Source organism: Prinia subflava, chromosome 1 (assembly GCF_021018805.1).
Source record: "Prinia subflava isolate CZ2003 ecotype Zambia chromosome 1, Cam_Psub_1.2, whole genome shotgun sequence".
NCBI lineage: Eukaryota > Metazoa > Chordata > Aves > Passeriformes > Cisticolidae > Prinia > Prinia subflava.
In genome coordinates this window covers 49,980,929-50,002,893 of record NC_086247.1, presented here as the reverse complement: position 1 = coordinate 50,002,893, position 21,965 = coordinate 49,980,929, and the positions used below count along the sequence as shown (strand labels likewise).

Genomic DNA, 21,965 nt, shown 5'->3' with positions numbered 1-21,965 from the left:
GGGAAGGGCGGCTGGGCGTGCGGGGCTGGCGCGGAGGGGCAGCCCGGCCGCCGCCGTAGTAAGAGAGCTGCTCCTCCGGTGGTTGGGCTGGGAGCGCTGGGCTCCTCCTCCTCGTCCCCCCCAGCAGTGCACAGCCGGGCGTGTGACTGACGAGTCTCCCCTCGTCTATCTTTTTCTTTTCCTTTTTTTTTTTTTTTTTTTTTCTCCATGGGTACACACACCGAGACACGCACATGACAGCACTTGGGTGCCAGCGCCGGTGCATCGCCAGGAGGGCTGTGCTTCACTCCGGGCACGCACACACGCATGCTGCTGCTGCTGCTGCTGGAAGTCTTTCTACACGGGGATTAGCAGCCGCCTATCGCTCTCTGTATTTCCCTCTTTCTTCTCCCTTCCTTCCCTTTCTCCTTCTCTCCCTCAAACGCCTGACTGACGGACGGCGGGCAGGAAAAGGTAAATGCGGGCGTGCAGTTTGCTGACGGTACGGAGGGGTGATGGTGCTAGCGGCGTGCTGCGCGGTACGCCCTCGGCTCGCCGGCCAGCCTGCCTCGCCTCGCCTCGCCTGCCCTCCCGCCGCGCCGGCGGCTGCCGCGGCCGCCGCTGCCCGGCTCTCCGCGGCTCGGGTGATCGGGTTTTGCCGCGAGAGGTTCGGCTCCTCCAGCCGTCCCTCCTCTCCCTTCCCCCGGGCTGCGAGGTAGAGAGGCTCCCCGCTATTGTGCTGCTCGCACTTGGCACCGCGGGTGCGAGCGTGCGGGAGCGCTTGGCCGGGCTTTCGCGGGAGGAGGCTGCTATTAATTGCTGTCGGCGCGGAAGACCAGAGCGCTTCCCCTGGCAGGGAACCTGGGCATTATTTATTAATCGGGGCTGGAGAGTGGCAGCGGGAGGACTCGTCGTCGTCCCCGCGTCGTGTCCCCCCTCCCCGTTTGCTGCATCATTCAAACGAGTAATTCCTAGCTGGCCTTGCGTCGCGGGGCTCTGTGCCCCCATCCGCGGGGGCTCTGCCAGCCGCCGTGGGTTGCCGTCCTGCCGTGCCCGGGCAGCGCCCCCGCCCCGGGCAGCCTGCGGGCGAGCGGCGGGGGACACCGGCCGCTCCGGGGGCTGCCCGCCGGCCCCAGCCCGCGCCCGCCCCGTGAGCAGTTGTCGGCACTTGCTCGGGCCGAGTTTGTCCCGCGTCCGTCCCCGGCAGGACAAGGACAGCGGCGTGGATATTTGCCTGGCCCCTCGGCGAAGCCCGCGTGGTGCGGGGATCCCATGGACCCGAGAGGTCCGGCGCAGCCCCGCCGAGGGGACCGCGTCCCGCCAGACTCGCACGGACCCCGATCCAGGCTCTATCCCCAGAGGCGCGGGTGCGCTTCCAGCCGGCAGGGGACAGGAGGGAGGCGGTTTTGCGGAGCCTGCCCTCCCGGGCCGCTCGGGCAGCGAAGCTCCCCCTCCGCGGGGCGGGGGCGGTCGGGCCGGGCAGCTCGACCCGGGCGGGGGCACCTGGGCCCGGCTCCTGTGAGGCTCAGGTGTGGGTGTTGAGCGGCGAAGAGCTCCGGGGACCGCCCGGGCAGCCCCCGGCGCGGAGGTTAAAGCGCCTCCCGGGAAGGGCAGGCCTTCCTCCGCCGTGCCGGAGCCCATCGCCTCCCGGGCAGCGGGACCGGCACCGCCGCTCGCCGCCCTGCGGGTGCCGGAGCGGAGTGCCCCGGCTGCCGCCGTCCCCGGTTCCTCCTCCGCCGGGAGGAGAGGCATTTAGCGAGGTCCGTTATGTAATTACGGCTCTTTTTTTTTTTTTTTTTTTTTTTTCTTCCTTCTCCTCTTTCTTGTTGCTAAACCCGGCTCAGGGTGCCGACAAGGAAACGGCTGCAGCGAGCTTGTTTCTGAAGGAAGGTGATAGTTTTATCTGAGCTCGGAGAAAAAAAAATATGTAATAATATTTAGGCGCTTTGGTTTCACACGTGATTGATTTTTGGTTAATCACATCTCATTCTTGTTGTTTTCTGTACCTGTCAGTAGTACCTAAATATGCTGTTAAAGACAGAAAGCCAAACATCTCCCCATTAAAAAAAAAAAAAAAAAAAAAAAAAAAAAAAAAAAAAAAAAAAATAAAAACAACCCCAAAAAACCAACCAGAATAGTAAGAGAAGCAAAATCAGTGAGAACTGTAATGGACAGCATACGAAGTTGGTTATTAAGAAAAAAAAAAAGTAGTTGTTTAACTTCTAGCCTACTTACAGTAGTGAAAGGTACGTGTGCCTGCAGGCACGGTGTATGCTCAGCTTGTTGTATTGGATTGTATTTCAGTGTTAATGCACCTTTAAAAAGGCAACACTAATTTCTACTCCTGTGTGGGTCCAGTGTAGATGCTTAAGGTATTTCCCCTCCCTTAAAAGACATTGTGAGTCTAAGCATTGTTCACTGATCCAAGAGATCCAGAAGTCTAAAGAGTGCATATTGAAAGGTAAATAGTAAATTACTCTTTGAAGATCAAATCACTGCTGATAGTAATGATTACATGAAAACTAAGAATAGTTAATGGCAACAACACAGTTCCTTGCTTTCTCTGTTACAGCTAACTTGTCTGTTTGATACTGCATATTTCAGATAACTATATAAATTAGATAACTATGTAAATTAGTATGAAAGAATTAAAACATATGGGAGCAAAATATACTGTTTATTAGAGAGCTTATCAAGTACTATAAAGGGTGCTGTAGTGTTTTATTTTATATATATATATGTGTGTATATATATCCTTCTGATTTAAAGTTTTCTTTTACTTCACCAGAACTCTATCTAGTTTAATTCATGGCTCATTCTATCTGTCTCATGTGGAATTAACTCTTGGAAGCATATCAATGTAATCTGTTTGTGTTCAGCCTTGCAATGTTCTTTCTGTAAAGGTGGTGCATCTCAGTACAGCTCTGGCTAGTGATGTTTCCACCTGGAAATACAAAAAGAACTGCGTGAATAATTAATTAGATAGTGTAATAAATGAAGGTAATCCCACAGCAAGGAAGAGTAGTATGGGAGGAAGAATCCATGAAAGTTTTTCATTGTCATTTTCACCCTGATCTCATACCATACAGTAACTAAATTTTTCACCCAAATTGTAAGAGATAGATGCAGCGCCCTGAGACTGGCATTGCCATTTTAAGTGGATGAGATTTGAAGGTACTTTAAAGTGAGATAGTTTATCCAGCCCTTAATCTCTGTAACCAAACTTAATTTTTACTGCCTCTGTTGTATTATCTCTGAAGATTTAAGAAAGCTATTTTTGTCAGGGGCACATAATTAATAATTGTTCTCCTCTTATGTCAAATTTTGCACTTGTGCATAAAGCTCATCCAAAGGAAACTGAAAAGTGGATCTCCATGGTAACGAGAGAGATTGAGAGAGAGAAAGGATTTTCTCCCTCATCATAGGTCAAGACCAGACGCCTACCCATTCCTTAACTTGTAGCAGCATTCATTGGCACCTTCCTCTCTGTGGTTATTTTGCCTCCTGGCGTATGCTTTTACTGTTGCCTCATGTTTCCAGAGTGAGAACAGTGCTACGCTGGATGAGCACAGCTTCTGTGTTTCTGCCTGCCCTAATCCTCCCTTCTGCTTGCATTGTATTTAAGCACTTCTATATCTGTATGATTTTACTGTGGGATTTTTTGGGAAATAGCTTGTTTTCCCCATAAGATTTTTGTTTTGAAGACCTGTCTTGTCTCTAACTCTGTGTAATAGCTGACAGAATCTTACTCATTAGCCCTCTTCAGATGAAAGTGTGTTCATCTCCTTTTTCTCGATTATTTGTTCTGTGCTGTTTTTGAAGTTTTAGATGTTTCATAGCAGTAAAAGCAATCTATTTCCTCTCACCTGGGAGCAGGGCTGAATTTAATTTTTTTTCAGTCAGCATGTGAGATGTGATACTGGGGTTACTGTTTAGAGATGCCCAGCATAGAAAGCCGTATTTGAGCCAGAACAGCAATATGGAACAACTCTTTCTGGGCAAATCACTGGGAGTTTTTTCCCTTTCTCTTCTTTGAAGAACTGTCTACCTAAACTGTCTCTTTCAAAGTTGAGATGAAGTGAACACATTTTATTCTAGATGATCCTGTAGTCAGATACTTAAAATTTTCACTGAGGAATGTAACATGTTTTCTATTTCCATTCTCTTTTCTGTACTCAGTTCTTGTAGCTACACTCTCACGAGAGGATACCAAATGGCTTTTTAAATGGCTCTCTTAGGCTACTGGTGCACCAGGTCTCTCTGGGCATATTTCCAGCTCTTTTGCCTTTCCCTGTGACATATCTTGGGATAATTTGAAAACATCTGCTAAAGCAACCATCTTAATATAAGACAGCAGTCATCATTTGTCACTGAGCAATATGTCATTTGGGGCTCTCTAATTGGAAGACAGATGCTGACTTTGGCCTTCTCAACTTGTCTAGTTGGCAGATTGTATGTAGAAACACTGTGCAGTGCTTTGAAATCACACAGTGTATTCTTACTTTTCTGTTTCTCTGTGTTTCTTAAAGAATTGCCTGTGTCATTTGAAATCTACTCAAGAAACCATAATGATAGCAGCGAGTACTTTCATAATCTGGCTTTCCAAGTAAATTTGACTTTATGCATCTCTCCAGTGTCTTCTGGCTAGTTGAAAGCCATTTTTAAATAGTTACGTATGTAGTTTTTTATTTAGCTTTTGTCTATGAGAGCACTTCCTGATCTCTTGCTGCCTGATGCCCTGCCCCTCCTTGTATTGGCATTTCAATGAATGTCACTCATTCCAGTTGTTTCCCTATTTTTGAAAATTTAGCATCACCTTTAGCTAACTAAGGAGACTCTTCATCTTCTGATTTCTTATGCTAAGGAAACTAGGGATTTGAGAAATGAACTTCTGTCTGTGTGAAGGAAATATACACTTCTAGATGCCTGGATCCAGGCTTTGAACCTCAGTTGCCATGGTTCAGGTGACAAAAGCGTGTCTCATCAGCTCATAACCAAAGATCTCAGTAGTTACAGATGGTGTCTTATACATAGAAGGTGCTTTGTTAAGCTTTGTGGGTTAATGTTGAATGTAGGTTGCAGCAGCTTGAGTTGACTTAAAACATCTTACAGGTTTCAGCATCTTAATATCCTGATGTGGTGACTCTGCTGGACCAAGTCAAGGATTTCTTGAAATTTTTATTCTGTTGTGGAAAAGGGACATAAGAGAATGAGGATCCCCAAAAATTGTGTCCATCAATTGTGATTGAAAGTCTATTAATTGTTCTGGATGTACATCCTCTCTGAAGGTATTTCAAGGAATGTGCTGATGGTATGGTAGCTGAGTAACTTTTTCAAATAAAGGGAGTGGTTTTTTTCAGCCAGCTTCCCGAGTGTGAACTTCAGTTGCTAATTCTGTGCTTGTGTGTCTGTTCAGTTTTGCAGGTAGAACAGGATGATGTATCTGACTGGAGGTCAATAACAATAAGAGGCAGTGACTAGCAGTCTCACCTACCTTTGTCATTGTGACTTCAGTTTTAGCAGTGTGCATCCAGCATTAAAAGTCAACACTGAGAATTACTATCTCACTACTGCTCTGTGTGTTTCTTTCGCCTTGTCATCAGGGAAAAAAAAAAAACAGAGAAAGGAAGAAAAAAATGAAAAAAAGGCGGACATGAAATCGAGGTGTCTGCTTTGTGGTAGTGGTCTCGAGAGTATCTTTTCATGTATAGCTGGTCAACAGACAGTGTGCAGTTACTCCATGAATGCAAGGTGTCTCTCAAATGTCCAAAGTATGTGAGAATCCTTATCTTCTTTCCATCCTGCAGCGGGAAGAATTTTGGAGTCCCTGCAGCATGCCATTCACATAGGGTGATGTTCATTTCATGGTTCATAGAGGCATGCAGCTTCTGGTTCTGTGGTGCTGGAACTGCATTGGTGCAGGGGTTTCACAAGGGCTTCAGAGATACTTTCTTCTCATCAGTCTGTGTCTCCTGGCTGTCTAATGGTTGGGCATGGTTTGGTTCTTAAAAAATGTCAACTCTTGTTGCATCTGGTTTACCTCTATGATGTTGTAGGGTTTTGCTTCTCTCTCTCTCTCTCTCTCTCTCTCTTTTTTTTTTTTTTTTTTTTTTAATGTATGTGACAGTATTTTAGAACATCACTTAATTCTGTTATCAGATCCCATTTTCTATGAATATACAATAGGACTGGATCTGAGCAACCCGATCTGCTGGAAAGTGTGCGTTTCCAGGATGAGGACTGGAATTAGTGACCTTTATGGTCCCTTCCAGCCCAAACTGTTCTGTGGTTCTGTGACTCACCTCGCTGTTCCTTCCAACAGATCTTTACTTGCAGACAAGTGCTTAGTGCCAAATTTATATGCAATTTTGTATGTAATATTGATGAATATCCCCACGGAGATTTTTAGTGACAATGGGATGGCAAAGTAGATTTAAAAGAGAAAAAAATCACCAAGGAAGGAATGAAAGAGGTAGAATTAGGAAATTTATTGTTATTTTGTATAAATTAAGTATTGCAAACATTGTCAAAACAATTTCGATTAAAAAATGAATAGTATTTCTGCAATTCTATTCATGGAAGAACTGTACAACCAAAAAATGTAATATTTGAGAAGATGATTAAAATTATTTTCTGAGGAAAATATCCGAAATATCTAGATGGCACCTGTCCTTTAATAAGAGCAGCAAAGTAGGGCTAGTGATTACTAGATTAGTGATACTTTGAAAAGTATCATATGTATATCATTGAATGAAATTAAATACTCTAGAAGAGCAGATGTAACATCTGTTTAGGAAGCACTGTAAATTTTAGTGAAAAAAGATGGATTTCTTAAAAGTTTTGGCATGGATATCTACATGATAAAATAAACTCACGTGGAATTATAAACAGGAGATGAAACCTTTTCCTCACACAATTGGAACTTGCTCTTCCTTGGAAAAAGAACCAATGCAGGTTTCTTTTCTTATCAACAACAACAACAAAATAAACAAAAGAAACAAGCTGTTGATATTGCATGAAGAGAGGCTACTGAACAATATTGGAACCAACTGGCTGTCCTGTTAGCTCAGAAAGAAAAAGTGTTTAATTTTTGAAATACTAGGAACTTATCTGTGTAAAAATTATGTTTGCATCTTCCCCCTTGTTTTGTTTTGGGGGTTTTTGGGTTTTTTTGGTCCATGACATATACTTCAAATATGACATTCTGTGTCAATATCTGTGTAATGTCCTTTACAGAGTTGCAGTGCCATGGTGGTTGAGGAGCATTCACTTCACCTTGGGTAGAAATGTTAGTTGGAGTTTCTCCTGCAAATCTGTGTGGTGTTCCTTATCATACTGTGATGGTGTGTGGGCTGACTTCCATAATTATTTGTATGGTGTTCTACATCTCTTTACCATGACACAAATATCCCTACTGGGAATCTTCATGCTGTGTTCTGCAGGGAGAGTTATACAGCAGAATTATATATGAACAAAAACTAAATACAAGGACGTTCTGCAGTATTCAAATACTTTGGTCATTTACAAAGCAGGTAGTACGTGAGGAACTTCTAAAATCAGTGAAGTGTGCTGCAAAATAATTAATGTGTTCTGTTGAATTACTTTCCAGAGGATGTTTTTGACAGAATCAGGGCAAAATATGAGAGTATACTAAAGTTCTTGACCTGATCTTTGGCTTTTTATGCTGTCTGGCATTTTGAGCATGAACTGCAGGAGCAGGCTGCCTGCCCTCTGTGAGATGTTAAACGTTGAGCACCAGTTGGTCAGGGCCATATTGGAGGAGGTTTTTTATGTGAAAAAATGCTGAAATGCAGTAGCAACACTTGTGTGTGTTACACTTGTAGAGCCCTTCTGAAGACAGAAATATTTGTGAAGAGATTACTCAAGGATCACAGCATTTCTACACGACCTGGGAGAAATGCATTGATTGTGTTTCTTTATTCTAAATATATGGTCCCTCTGTGACAACACACTGTGACAAAGCATGGTGAGAGAAAGATGAAGGTTTATCTCAGTGCTCATTTCAGTTTCTTTTGGAACTAAAACGAAATTTTGCATACAATGAGAAGAAAAATTTTTAATAATCTTTTTTTCTGGCATACTTTGCACATTTATAGAAACTCTTAACTTGATTTTACTGTTTGTCTGTTGTTTGCTTTGAGCTACCGTAGGACCAAAAATAACTGGTCGATTTTCCCAAGGACTTACAGTCTCTCTAAGAATAGAGAAACTAATACATAGGAAAGCCTACACATGTAAATTTTATTTGTTTAAAAGCTTTAATACTACTGTTCTGTAATGGTGTCATGCTAAAGTTTATTTTCATATTTAAAATGCAACATAATTCAGAACAAATGCTGCCAGTGGTCTGTGCACAGTTCCCAGGGTTCTCTGTTTCCCTGATGAAAGAAAAAATACTTTAACCTGAGGCTACTGCAGAAAACATGACTATTTTATTTTATTGCAAATTAAGAAATACTGATGAATAAATTGTATGTGATTTTTTTTCATGTTTCAACTATTATTCTGGTTTGTTTGTTTGTTTGTATACAAAACTAGAATCATTGATTATTTGTGGTATAACTAATCCATTAATTGACGAGTTTGCCAGATCTAGTTTAGCCTTTCTGGCTTCATTAGCATACAGAGTCCTTGCAGCTGATTTATCCATGGGTTTGAACAAATGCTGAGTGAAGCAGTGTCCTGGTTTTGAGCAATTTGGTTTTGGTTTTTTTTTTTTTACTGATTTGTATTAAAATATGAGCATTGTGTTGATTCTGTACATGAGAGCCTTGTGTTACCGTAGAGTATAAATTATTTCGGTTTCACCTGATGATTTTGCCTTAACATTTAGTCTAACCATAAACTGCTCTGAACTCATCTTTCCTTCCATATCCAGCTCATGGCAGCTACCACCCACATTAGCAATATGCTTGGTAAATGTGGAGTACCTCTTCAGCCTCACATATGCTTTGAATTTAGGTTTAAGTCAGGATTGATTTTTTGATGGGGATTTTTTTTTCCTCAATCACGGGGAGAACGAAAGTGAGTGAGTTCCCTTTAAACTCCCTTGCTGATCTCTCCCTCCTCCTTGGTTTTGTAGGGAAGGCTGTAGAGAAGCTGAGATTAGCTGTTCAGGCACATGGGACACTTTAAAGAGTTTTTGTTGCCTTTCTGGTGGAAGCAATGAGAACTTCAAGGAGGAAAGGTGAACTCCTTTCTGGAAGGTGTTGAAGGCAGTAAGTGCACTCCTCACTCGCATCTCAGGGCTGAAGAGGCCACTTCAGCTGTTGTCATCAGGTGGCCTGGAAAACATGGATTTGTAGACCTGGTGTCTTAAGTCAGTAGCAAACTGCACAAAGCCCAGGTCAGTCAGAGCTATGGTGGTGCTCACTTGACTGCACACAGGGCAGACCCAGCTGTCACAAGTCTCGGGAATAGTCACTCTGTGGGTGCATTATCAGACAGTTTTTCTGCACAGTCATGGTGACTGGCCAGAATTCTGGGGACACCAATGGCACAGTTACACTACACTCATATTTTTGATAATAATAAAAGCCCCATACTCTTGGTAAAGGAAATAGTATTGATGCAGGCAGACATGTGCCTTTTACAGAATGTATGTAGCAAATTATTTAGTACACCCTGTTATATGGCTGAATAAATAAATACGAGACGCCTATAATGGATCTGAATTGCAAAATCTAATATGATAATGCTTTTCCCACCACTTGCAGAGCTCAGTAATTTATTACTACAATTTGGTGTCATGGATATGATTCATTCTATTTTAGTAAAACAAATTGCTTTACATTCATGTAGTAATTTATTACTTCAAAGCTGAATGCATGCTTTGTGTGATACTGAGATTCTTGAAAAAATTGTATTTATTTTTTTTATATGTATTTTGGGAGGTGAAAAAAAGTAAATTTTTCAGCACAAACTATTTAAATAATCATCAGAAAATGTTTAATTCAGCAGTCAGGAAGACAAGAACCGCTCTTGATCCAGCTGAATTTCAGTGAGAAATCATGCTGGAGCCAAGCAGGGTCCTCCCAACATCTGATACTAAACCTGTGTGTAACCCAAATACTCAGCCACTTTCCAGTTTGTTCACCTGTTATATATATATATATATATATATATATAAAATTAAACTAAGCTGCCTGCTGTGTGTTTTGTGTTGGAAAAAGTTAAGCCACAGTATTAGAAACAAAATGTTTAAATATATTGATCAGTATGTGTGCTGCACATCTTCTCTGTTTAAAATAGATAAATAATGAAAAAAAAATTTTTTTTCTTCCCCCTTTGAATTTGCAGCTTAGTCATGGATTGTTGCCCACAATTTTATGGAGCCTAATCATGTAGTCCTTTTTTAATTGATTCCATTATTATCATTACAATATACCACCTCAAGTAAGTAAATTAATTCAGTGGAGTCTCTTTGGAGCTAAGTTTGTGTGTGTGCTGGAAAATTAGGTGTGGCAAATGTAGTATTAATGGTTATTTTGTTAAGCATTTTCTTAGAGCTTGCATGAACATATTTTAAGAAGTAGGATTAATTTTTTTTGTGTTTATTGCTAGGTCAAATACTTTTTGAAAGTACGATGAAATTAGTCATGCTTTATCTAACAGCTGCTTTTAACTAATTCTGCTTGTGCTGATAAATAAAGGCAAAATTAAACGAAATATATACTTAACAAAAACATTGGGAAAAAACCCTCAAAATTGTGTATTTTAGCTAAATAGACCAGATCTTGTTCCTCTGTATGCACCAACTGGATAGCATCAGTAGAAAACAGAAATGTATTTGCAGTGGAGTTTATTTCAGTAGATGCAGAATGCAGAAAACTGAGTTTGTGACTGGTGTGCTTACAGGGAGGTCAGTGAGATGAAAGCAGGAATGAATTTGACTTAATGCTAGCTTCAAGTAGGTGGAAATATGAGTAACATAAAGCCAAATGAAAACCTGTTTTTGTTGCACAATTTCTTTTTTTCAGCATCTACTATTTGAAGATTTTTAAAATCTGCCTCACCCTGGACTGTTTGGGTTTTGGGGTATTTTTGAGGAAGAGAGGGGTAGAAGCTAATTATCTGGATTAGTGGAATATATAGGAGGGAAGAAAAGACAGACAAAAAACCACCCCAAAACAAACAAAAACCTCAAGATCTTCAATTACAAATAGTTTCCTTAGCCGACTGAGGAATGAATTTGAATTTTAGGACCTTAAGGTTTAGCACATAGAATATGAAGTCTCAGAATAGTCCATGAGTAAAGCAAGAGCAGAATGTGTGTATGAAATGTCTTAATGCATATCACAACTGGCAGATTGTTTGCGGAGGTCAGGACACAGTAATACATGAGATATGTTCTCTGTCTCCCCCTCAGTGACCAATACAATATTGCCATCCCTGTTGCAGTAACAACATTGTCATTATTTATTTGGTAGTAATGAGTCTGGAGTTTAGCAAGGAGAAATGATTACATAGGATAATTGTTTTACGTAACAGAAAATCACATCATACTGAAGTATGAAGTACAGATAATTTCAGTTTTCCTTGCCAACTTTTTTGCAAGTGAACATGTAATTTGAATTAATTCTATAACATAATGAAGATATGTAACCGAGGACAAAGATTAAACAATTTAAAATTATGCTTTTAGATTTGAAAATTTTTAAACTTTTATTTATAACATCAGTTCCAAATGCATTTCCTGTTTCAGATATAATAGACTTTTCCTACTTTCAGACCATGTCTGGTAATACAAGTGAAAATAGCACAGTAATTTGGAACAGAAAGATTGAAAAAAATGTTACAGTCCTAAACAAATTGTAACATGCTGCATATCCCCTAAATAATTACCTAGTAGATGAAGTCAAGCCAGATTAAAATATGCTTATAGTTCTAAATTATAATTAATTCTCCATTGTATTTTGTCAACAGTCTGAATTTCAATTTATAATAACCTTTTTGACTATCCTGTAAGGTCATACAGTATCGCAAGCTTTTTTCTGGCAGAGTGGTATCTTTTGTGCCTGTCAGAGTTCAAGGATCTTTTGGACAAAGCTCTTAGTTAATTTTAGGTAGTCCTGCAGGGAGTTGGTCTTGATGATCTTTGTTGGTCCCTTCCAACTTGAGATATTCTATGATCATAAATTGGGCAAAATCAGAACACACTTTGAAATAAAAAACAGACTTAAACAAATTTCAAGATCTTCAGCGAAGTGTATAAAGAGAACCCTGTCCATAATCCAGCATAGCCTGGTGGAGCCTCTAAGGTATACACATATAGTTTCTATTGTTAAAAGCATCTCATGATTGAATATAGCTAGAATAATCCATAGAAGCCTGATCTGCTCCTTATTGAAGTCTGTGGTCCACTGTGAATGTAATGTCTATCATTCCCTTAAGCAGGCATTGGATTGTGTCAATACATGAGCACAAAGATCACATCTCTTTTTTTTTTTTTTTTTTAAACTTTGAGACCTGCTGGGATATTGGCACTTCAGAATGTTATCTTGTAAATGCTTTGCTTTTCCACGTGAATCATTTGAAAGGCAGACTTTATACTGCTACTTGGTGTCCTTTGTATGTGGTTAGTATTTGTGGGGGTTTAGACATTGTATGTGCACAAAAATGACACTTTTGAAGGGACAAAAAAGCTTTACAGGTTCAAAAGTGTGAATATGCATGGATAATTGAAATCCTACTTCAGGCTTGGCTTTCTACATTGTAGACAGATATTCCAGGTTTCTTTCAAAGAGAAACTTAATCCCCACTCCGTAAACCTGCACATAGCCTAGGTTTTATCTCTGTCTCATGTTAGATGTATGTGTAGTACTTAACAGAGGTTAAAGTAGTGCATGAGATCATCTAAGCTGACTTGAATTTTACCTACAGAGGATGCAAACTGGCAGTTAAGCTAAATGTTGGAAGATAAAGACATTGTTTCTCCCACTAAGGAGACAAAGTCGTCAAGACTGTCAAATTCATTTGTGTGTCAATTACAGTTTCAGAGGTGAAAAGTCAGGCTGCTTTTCAAGACAAGTTTTTCTAATTAGAGTAATGAATGTTTGATTAATATTCCATTAGTAATATATGATAATTACACCCTGATGGGCTGTCACTTCAAGTATGTACAGGGTAAGATCACAGATGCATTTTTATGTTGTTATGCCTTTGTCAGCTTTAGTTCCCATCAACAGTCAGCTTTATGCAGATGCTCATTGAAATATTTCAGAAATACATTTTGTCCGTAAGCCTGTTAAATGATGCTGCACGTCTGCTTTGTGGGTCAGTGCCCATCTCTTGCTTTGTTTAACATTTCATCAGGGTTCTACGCTTTGACATTCGCTAGACTGAGCCTGCAGAGAGAAACTTTACTATTCAGGAAATGTAATGTGTGAGGAAAATCCTGATTACTAACTGTGAATAAATCCAAATCAGGAAATAACAGCAACTTCGAAAAAGTTGCTGGTGGAAAATCCTTGGAATTCTGGAAGTTCAAAATATTTCCCTACAGGGAAAAGTTTTGTGGAGATGCATGCAATTAATACTCAGAATCCCTGAGTTAATGTCATGTGTCTCCCTAAGGGTGACAGTGGCATTCGGTGTAGCTCTGAGGGTTGAGAGCTTGCGATGCCTCCAGTGAACCTCACGGTCTTCACCTTTTAAAGCAGCTCTGGCACTCATTGCTGACTGTGGGCATCCTGGTATGGGAGGCATATTAAGAGGGAATGAGGGAAAAAAGGACTGGATGTGATGCTACAAATTGCATTGCAGAGTGCTGGAGCAGAAGACAGGGGCTGTCTGGATGCACATTTGAATGAACTTGCCTTTTTTTTCCTCCTTGCCTTGTTTTACATTCAGGCTAGATCCGAAGACCATTTTCTTTGTACTGCAACCTTTACATTTGACTGAAAGCATGTGTCACAGAGCAAGAATGAAGCTTTCTTTCACAGCTGAAGAAAGGAAACCTAATTGATGCTGGCATACATATTTATATGGGCCATGTGTTAACTACCCAGGGTTGCAAATGAACGGATACCTTCTCTAGTTGTGTGTGTGCATGCTGTAGTGTATATAGGAACAATTGCAGTATTTGAATATTTCATTCATTCTGCACTGAATTAAGTTTGTTTCCAACATTTGTAATCTTGCAACACTTTTGTGATATTAAATAATGTGGTTTTTTAACTTAAACAGAACTACTTTCTTTTGTTTCTTTTTCTTTTAATAGTATCATGTAGGGATGCAAGAGTTGAAGAAGCTAAGAACTATAATGCAGTGGGGTCTGACTCTTGGAATAGTGCAGGAATGAGTTACTGTAGAGGACTGTTGCCCTTTCTGTGTCCAGCTGCAAATCTGTGAGAAGAGCTTTGCAATTAGCTTTTGTAAATACTAGCTGACAGCAGAGGAGGGTTTGAGACTTTGGTTTCCTGGGCTCCACTCCAAGTTCTGGAATGAAATACACTTCAGTGACTGCATATCTCCCTGCCCCTGTCTCATCTGTCTCCCCTAGCCTGACTGCTTTGTCTCCTCATCTTGACTCATGTTCGTTCTGGGTGCACCATGCTTCGTGCTGCCTTTTTTCTGCTTTATGGCAAATGCTACCTCTCTCAAGCTTTCCATAAAGCATGGATGGAGGACAAAAGGCACTAGAAACAGTACATTCTAATCTCATTGTTAGCATGCATGCAGTTGTGCCCAACTGAACAGCAATAAGCAATGACAAAGTCTCCTGCTCACCTGCAGATTCAGGTGTGTTTGGTGACTGTTGCAGGCGGAGGATATTTTATGGGGCTGGGGTACGAAGAGGAGATTTATTTCAACTTGTGATGTACTCCTGTTGGACGAGATGAAACAGCAGATTTTTAAGGCCACTTTTTGGTGAGTTTTATTGCTTTCAAGCCAGAATAACCCCGTTGCCCTATTTTTAAAATTGGGAGCGGTAACTTTTCAGTGAGATATTTTTAAGAATTTAAATTCAACAAAACTTTTTTTTAAAACTGATTTGATCTGATGTACCTCAGCTGCCCTTCTAAAAAAGTTTAACAACTCTGAACAACTCAGGCATTTTCAGTTCATTTGTAACTCAGATTATTTTTTTTAATTTGAACAAAATTAGTTTAAGGATTAAATCTGAACTAAGATCATTCTGTCTGTGGCACTAGCTGGGACTGAAGAGATGGCATTTTAAAATGGATTTCCTGTTCATAGGGGAGATTGTTTTACCAGGAACTTATTGGTTGGATATCATGGATGACTCAGGACTGTGCAGAGTCTCTCTGCCACTCACATGGAGCTGCTTTCAAGGACAGTCTACAGAGTCTGTAATTTAGCAGTGGATGGTGCTAATTATTCACAGGAAACTTGAATCCAGAGGCAGAGCTAAAAAGTGCTTTGATGGATGTGGGAGCAGGAGAAACTTGGCCAGGAAGGGTAATTCTGAGTTGTTAACAGGAGTTGCCAGGACTTTTCATCAAAAAAACTTCTTATGGCAGCGAGCCGAGAAATTGAGATCCTAACGCAAAAGCAATTAATTAGGATTGTTTGGGGAAAAGATGACATAGCTCTTTGGAAAAGCACTCTTAGGAAGGTGAATGTGACCTTAGAAATCAAGTGATGTGCTCATATCCCATTATGTATTCCTGACAACAGAGGAGGTTTTGCTTTAGAGATGTTCGATGTAGAGATGCACATTCCGTGATACTCCAGCAGAAAACTGCACGGCGTATTTCCACGTTATTAGGAGTAAACTGGCCTTGTGACAGGAAGCACTTGTAATTCAAGAGAATGTTCAATGAATGGATTCCCTCTTTAAAAGAGAGAGGAGAAGTGTTACTAAATGCTGCTGTTTTCTTTGTGGAATTGTATTGGAGAAACTGCAACAAAGTGACCAAAAGGATAAGGAATCAACTAAACTGCTCGCTGGTTGCTGTGATTTATACTGGACTTGAATATGGTGAATACATTCATCATCAGCTGATATAGCCTCCGGTTTTTAGTTTCCTGATGCCAAATGATTTTAATTCCTGCTAAAACTCTAGTGTTCTTAAAACAGTGCTATCTTAAGGTTGTGCTGGTAGCTTCATCTCCTCATATATTTCCTCATTTTCCCGGTTTAAGGTATCTTTTTTAACATTTAATTATTTTTCTATGTTTTTGGTGTAGCAAATATGTACTTGAAATCTACTTGAAATAGTTTTTAAGAATTTAAAATTCTCCTTTAGTCGTTGTTAGTAGTTGAACAGAAGCATTTTAACATACAATATTAACTTGATTTGATCAGATTTGTGCTCCTTAGTGCAATGAAATCAAATGTAATCTAACATCAGCTTCTTTATAGAGGATGAGTAATGAGATTGTTTTCACCCAAACAGAATGTAATTTTTTTATTATTATTTTAGCTTTTATTTTCCATAGGAATTGTTTGGACAAAAATTATGTATGTTGCTCACATTTTAGAGGCCTTTTGGTAGAGGATACAGTTTATTCAATTGCTAATATTAAACCCACTTTTCTTTCCCTTTTGCACCATATAAATATTATTCATCTTCAGTATCACCATATTTCTCAAATCATATTCACAACTAAAATACTCTTGTAATGGTGACACCAAACACTCTGTGTATTTCAGTGTCTTGAGATAATGCAAGTGCTATCTGTAAAATAATATTCCCCATGTTCTCCGCTGAAAAGCTCTGGAACCTTGTATGTTGTGCGTGGGAAACTGCTTAAGGATATTTTTAATGCTCATCCTTTATTCTGCATTAGTACTGCATCACAGAAGCAATAGCTTGAGGAAGAATACTCCTGCTCAGCTGACAATTCAGGAGGTGTTGCTGTCCCTCAGAGAAAAGACATAATTAAGTCTTTTTCCTTAGGCTTTACATGGATTTGTGTGTTCGGTGGTGCAGGAGAGGATATGGGTCTTTTTCTCCTGTGGCAGACAACCCATTAAATGTACCTAATACTACTGAAATTGCTGTTCCAAAGAAGAACCAGTTCTTGTCCAGTTAATTACAGCTTTTTGATATGTCATTTGAGTGTCTTACCGCCGCATCTCGTTTCTGACAGAGCTCACAGGCTGCCTGTTTTTATTAACTGTGGGTGTGGCACATTGCAACAGAGGGAAGTCAGCATTGCTTGTTTTCCTTGATGTTACAGTGCTACATTAATAATCTCATATTTTAACAGTATTATTTGGTTACAAACTGATTTTATAGAGGATTAAACTACTCTCTTACTGATAATAAGTGGATTTTTTGCTTCAGCAATTAATATAAATTTAATGTAATTTGACAGATCCTAAGATGGGTTTCAAACAGACCCAAATCAAGTACCTTTGTGATCATTTTGCTGGTGCCTTTGTGGCATTGAAACTATTGTTCTTTCATAATCACATCTTGTTAAGGACCATAAATAAGCTAAGTCTGTTCATTTTACATCAAAATAAACTTTGAATATTTAATACTCCTGTGTCCTTCATATAGTTACAAAAGACTTTTGCAAAAATGTTGGGTGAAAATTCCTGCATGTTAAGCAACTGCATGGAAATGATGACCTATTTTCAGATCCTTTTGAGGCAAATGATAAGATGAAAAAAATGCATTTGGAACCAGTGTAGGAAAATGGTTTATTACAGTAACTGTGTAATGATAAGACTTGAGGAAAAACTGATATATATGGAAACTTGTGAGATATGTTGAAAAGCAATGGATTCCAATTTGTCTTCCATTTGAAAAGCTTATGTCTCACACTTGTTCCTGTAGACCTTTTGGCAAGAATGCTTCAAGAAGGATAATGACTTGGGCTTTATATCTACTGCATGCAGAATCAAATCAAGGAAAAAATGTGGTTTTTTCCTACAAATGCATGTTATCAAATATTTGACAGTACTGTTCTTATATAAAACTTTTTGTTGGAAACCATTTTTGTGTTGCTGATGTGGTTTGTATCCGGTGACTTTTTGGACTTGGTAACATGGAGTTGTGTTGGAAGCTGTGACCTGGGTTAAAGCCCTGTAGAACAACATCTCTTTTATTGTGGGCCACTGTGGCCAGAGGGTGCTGCACGGGGACTACTGCATTTTGGTGGTCAGAAGCTCATAAGTGCTCTCCTTTCTCTCACTTTGAGTATGAAGATTTAGGTTTCTTACACTCCTGGGACATAGTCCTGAAAAGTCTTCTCAGAACTAACAAGAGAAATTCAGTTTATCTTGTGAATTAGTGGATGAAAAGTCAGGATGGGAGCTTGTCTCAGATACACAGCTCATTTGGGGAAGCAGCCTTGGGCTCAGACTGCATACAGGTATACAAATAAGCCATGATTTTAAAATGAGGACAAGAGTATGCCACTTGTGATGCAAATGCAATAAGTAAACTCCGTGCCTTTTATCTGATTTTAGTGACCCTCTAAATTCATCCCTTATTAGATGACCTGAAATTTTGTCATGAACAAAGTGAAGTATGCAAATTTTGTAACTTCAATTTATGCTGCGAATTTGCATACATATATATAAATAAAATTTTCAAAACCCACATACAGATAGACAAATGCTGTCTCAATATCTGCAGACCTCTGGATATTTTTGGATTATGTTGGATCACAAAACTAAATTGGGTTTCCATGCAACTCCATGTGTTTCTGTGGTGGTGTTCAGAGCTAACTTAAGATTTTCATCTCCCTTCTATACATGAGAGGGGGAAAGAATGCTTTCTTTGATATTTTGCACATTATCTGTAAATTTTCTCTATTTGTAGTTGATGTTCATGTCATTGCAGTGCTGCATCCAAAGACTGATTGATATTCGTGACTTCTTGTAGAAGACCAGTTTTGCTCTTTAGTATCCCTACCCTGTGAAATTTAAGTGAGTAAAAACCCTCAAATCCAAAAACTTAGCTACAGGTATGCATTTATAGTCAGAAAAAAGACCAATCTATTTCATAATCAATATAAGTGATTAATTATTGTCACACTGTACTCCCTGAACCTTACCTTCTTCGGTTATTTAGGCTAATATTTAGAATGTATTTTATCTTTCTAAAAATCTTGCTGAGCACAACAAAATATATTGTACAGCTATTTTCACATATATATGACACCTTTCAGAGTGGTCATGGGCTCTCCATGGAGGCCAGTAAGACAATCATCTCATTAATATTTTTTTCTCTCAAGTGTCCTACAAGTAAGAGGTAGAAGGAAAGTTGTATACTTCTTTGATAAGTATAAAACTAGGTCATCAATGATGTTCTTGCATGCTAGGATTTTGAGGTGTAAAACCAAATTTACATCCCCATATCACTTCAGTAAGAGCCAGTGTCCCGTTACAAAAAACCTCACAGAATCTCTGTCTCATTGTGGTTCCCAAAAAATAACCAAGTTCCTCTAAGGTTTTCCTTGCATGCTGTTACATCTATGTTGCTTAATGAATATCAGGTGATTTCTCCTTTGAGGACCCATTTTTTTGGATAAATTCTCCATAAAGCAATAGCCTGCAATTCTCCATAAAGCAATAGTACTCTTGTAAAGACTGTTAGCAGGTTGGCAAAGTTTGGCTTCCTCCCTCGTGTAGCATAATTTGGCTCAGTATGGGTTTATGCTACATAAACTACTCCCCAAAGGTTTTTAAGAGCTGCTGTAGCAGAAACCTCCACTCCCTTTTGGGTAATAACCACTTATGACTTCTTGCATTAAGGGACATGTGTGTCAAAATGTATTGTCCTGAGAAGTTTGTGTTGTCTGAAGAACAATTCACTTCAATATTTACTTAAAGCAAAAGCAAACCCTGCTAATCAGTAAAATACAGAGGTGAGACAGCGAATGTAAAGTTCCCCCCACCATCACAACTTGTGCCAAGAGTTTGATTTTCTGAAAGTCTGTCTCTGAATAAGTATTACAAAAAAAAATCTTCATAAACTATATTGCAGATTGAGCTCCCAGGGTACTCTGAGTTTCTCATAGGAGGATTTGGGGATAGCTATTTTGATCTGTAACTGTCATGTTATTGGAAGGACTCATATGAGCAGCTAGTAAATTTTACTTGAGGTTTGGTAATGAAGTCCTGAGATCTTAGTGAATCACCCAGGAACTTGGATTTAAATGTGTATGTGTGATCAGACTGGATATAGCATGGGCTCAGGGAGACCTATTATTGTCCTCTGAGAAGCTAAACAAGATGAAGTCATGTGCAGGTCTGATCTAATTAGTTAACTTTGTTCTGATCTCAACGTTGTTGACCTCTGAGGAGGCCTAGAAAAATAAAAGTGAATCGTCATGTCAGTTCACAAATCATGCTTATACTAACATTTTACTTTCCTGGTAATATTCTTAGTTATTGTTAGAAGTGGAAAATTGTGCCTATTAAAGCATATGGTTTAACAATTTGTAGTATCAACACCTGGTGGCTACAGTTGTAGAGAGAGCTCCTTTGCAGCAGTGTATATAGGACTTGCTTTGTTTTGTTTTTATGACAGCAAATACTTGTTTTAAAGAGGGAAATAGAGTAGTATTCCAAGGTTACTGTTTACTTAAAGTGTGATATTTCCTATTACATTTTATATTCTTTATATATTAAGTATTTTGTGACAGACCACAGTAACTTCACTGAAGGATTTAATTATGCATATCTATTAATTTTTTAAGAAATAAGTGTTGAGTTTATTAAATATATAAGTGATATAAGGGAAGAAGAATGCAATTTTCCTTGCTTTGGGAATTTTTTGTCTTGACATCTCTACCTACAAATGTATCTTAAAAGAAAAAAAAATGAAAAGAAGTATGTCTAAAGCATAACCTACTGTAACAGAAGGTCCTTTTTTTTCCTGACTCCTCTCTTTTGCTTACATTTATTGCTCACCATCTTCTATTTATTTTCTCTTTTTGAATAACTTCAATATACTAAAGAAGCTTATGCTTATGTTTTAACTTAATGGCCCTCTTTGAGGAAGGTACAACTTTTGTGTTAGGGCTTTTTTCCCTTTCATTTGCTTGTTTTACAGATCTGTAATATGATATTCCCTATATTGTGTGAATATTTTCATAGAAAAATTCTTTGACAAGTAGCAAAAGATAAATTATTTACCTTAAAGCTGTGTTGCTTTACCAATAATTTCTTGTGTACAGAAGGAAGGAATGATACAATAATTTATAAGGTATATGGTCTCCACTTGCTCCCTCTGGCTAATTCTAAGTAAGAGATGTATTTGCATCCAGTTTCCATACGCCAGTTTTACATGTATAATAGTAATAATTAGCATTTTATTTTATTTAGTACCCTTAAAAATATTCATAGTTTATGAATATTTTTTACACTGCTGAACTATATAAAATCTCTTAAAAGTCTTCATTGGGTATTTAGTTAGAAAGTACGAAGACATTTTGAGAAACAATGTAACATGGATAAATGAAGTTAGGAGGTCAAGTGTGCTCTTCTTATTTAATATGAAGAAATACCTTAAAGGATGCTGGATTGCACATCTAATGTCTTTTTAGTCTTAGAGTTCATATAACTCATATATTCAATAACTCATGTCAGTACTTTTAGTTGTCTAAACCATAATGCAAATTCTGCTAGATATTACATTAGATTACATTATTAGATCTCTGTCGTCTTTTGCAAGGCTAGGTTTTCTTTTTGCCCATGGAAATAATATACAGTATCTTCATTAAATATACTGGCAGCTCCTAAAATGATTAATTAGTCATGGTCATGGATTTGCAAAAAGAGTAGCGTAAGTAAAAGAAGCTGTTAGATCAAAATCTTTGGGGAGAAGCAATAAAAGTTGGTTATGAAGAGAGACCTACCTGGAAACTCCAGAGACAGAATTCAGTGTGGATTGAGATCTCTACAGTGTTATGAGGAGAGATAAAACTCGCTCACAGAAATTCAGAGGTGGAGAATGGGGAGCATATACTGTTATCAGTGTGATAGCCTTAAAGACTTCGCTCTATAGTTGGCAAGTTGGCATTACTCGAAAAAT

At 39.1% G+C, this 21,965-nt stretch overlaps 1 protein-coding gene across 2 annotated transcripts in view; it reads left to right on the top strand.

Annotated features, from left to right (window-relative positions):
- The first annotated feature begins 330 nt into the window (after positions 1–330).
- The window catches only part of DLGAP1 (DLG associated protein 1), a 400,953-nt gene continuing 379,318 nt past the window's right edge, over positions 331–21,965 (top strand). For both annotated transcript variants that reach the window (XM_063396014.1, XM_063395993.1), the window contains exon 1: positions 331–453. The gene's annotated coding sequence lies outside the window, so the exon portion shown is untranslated. The remainder of the gene's footprint in view (positions 454–21,965) is intronic.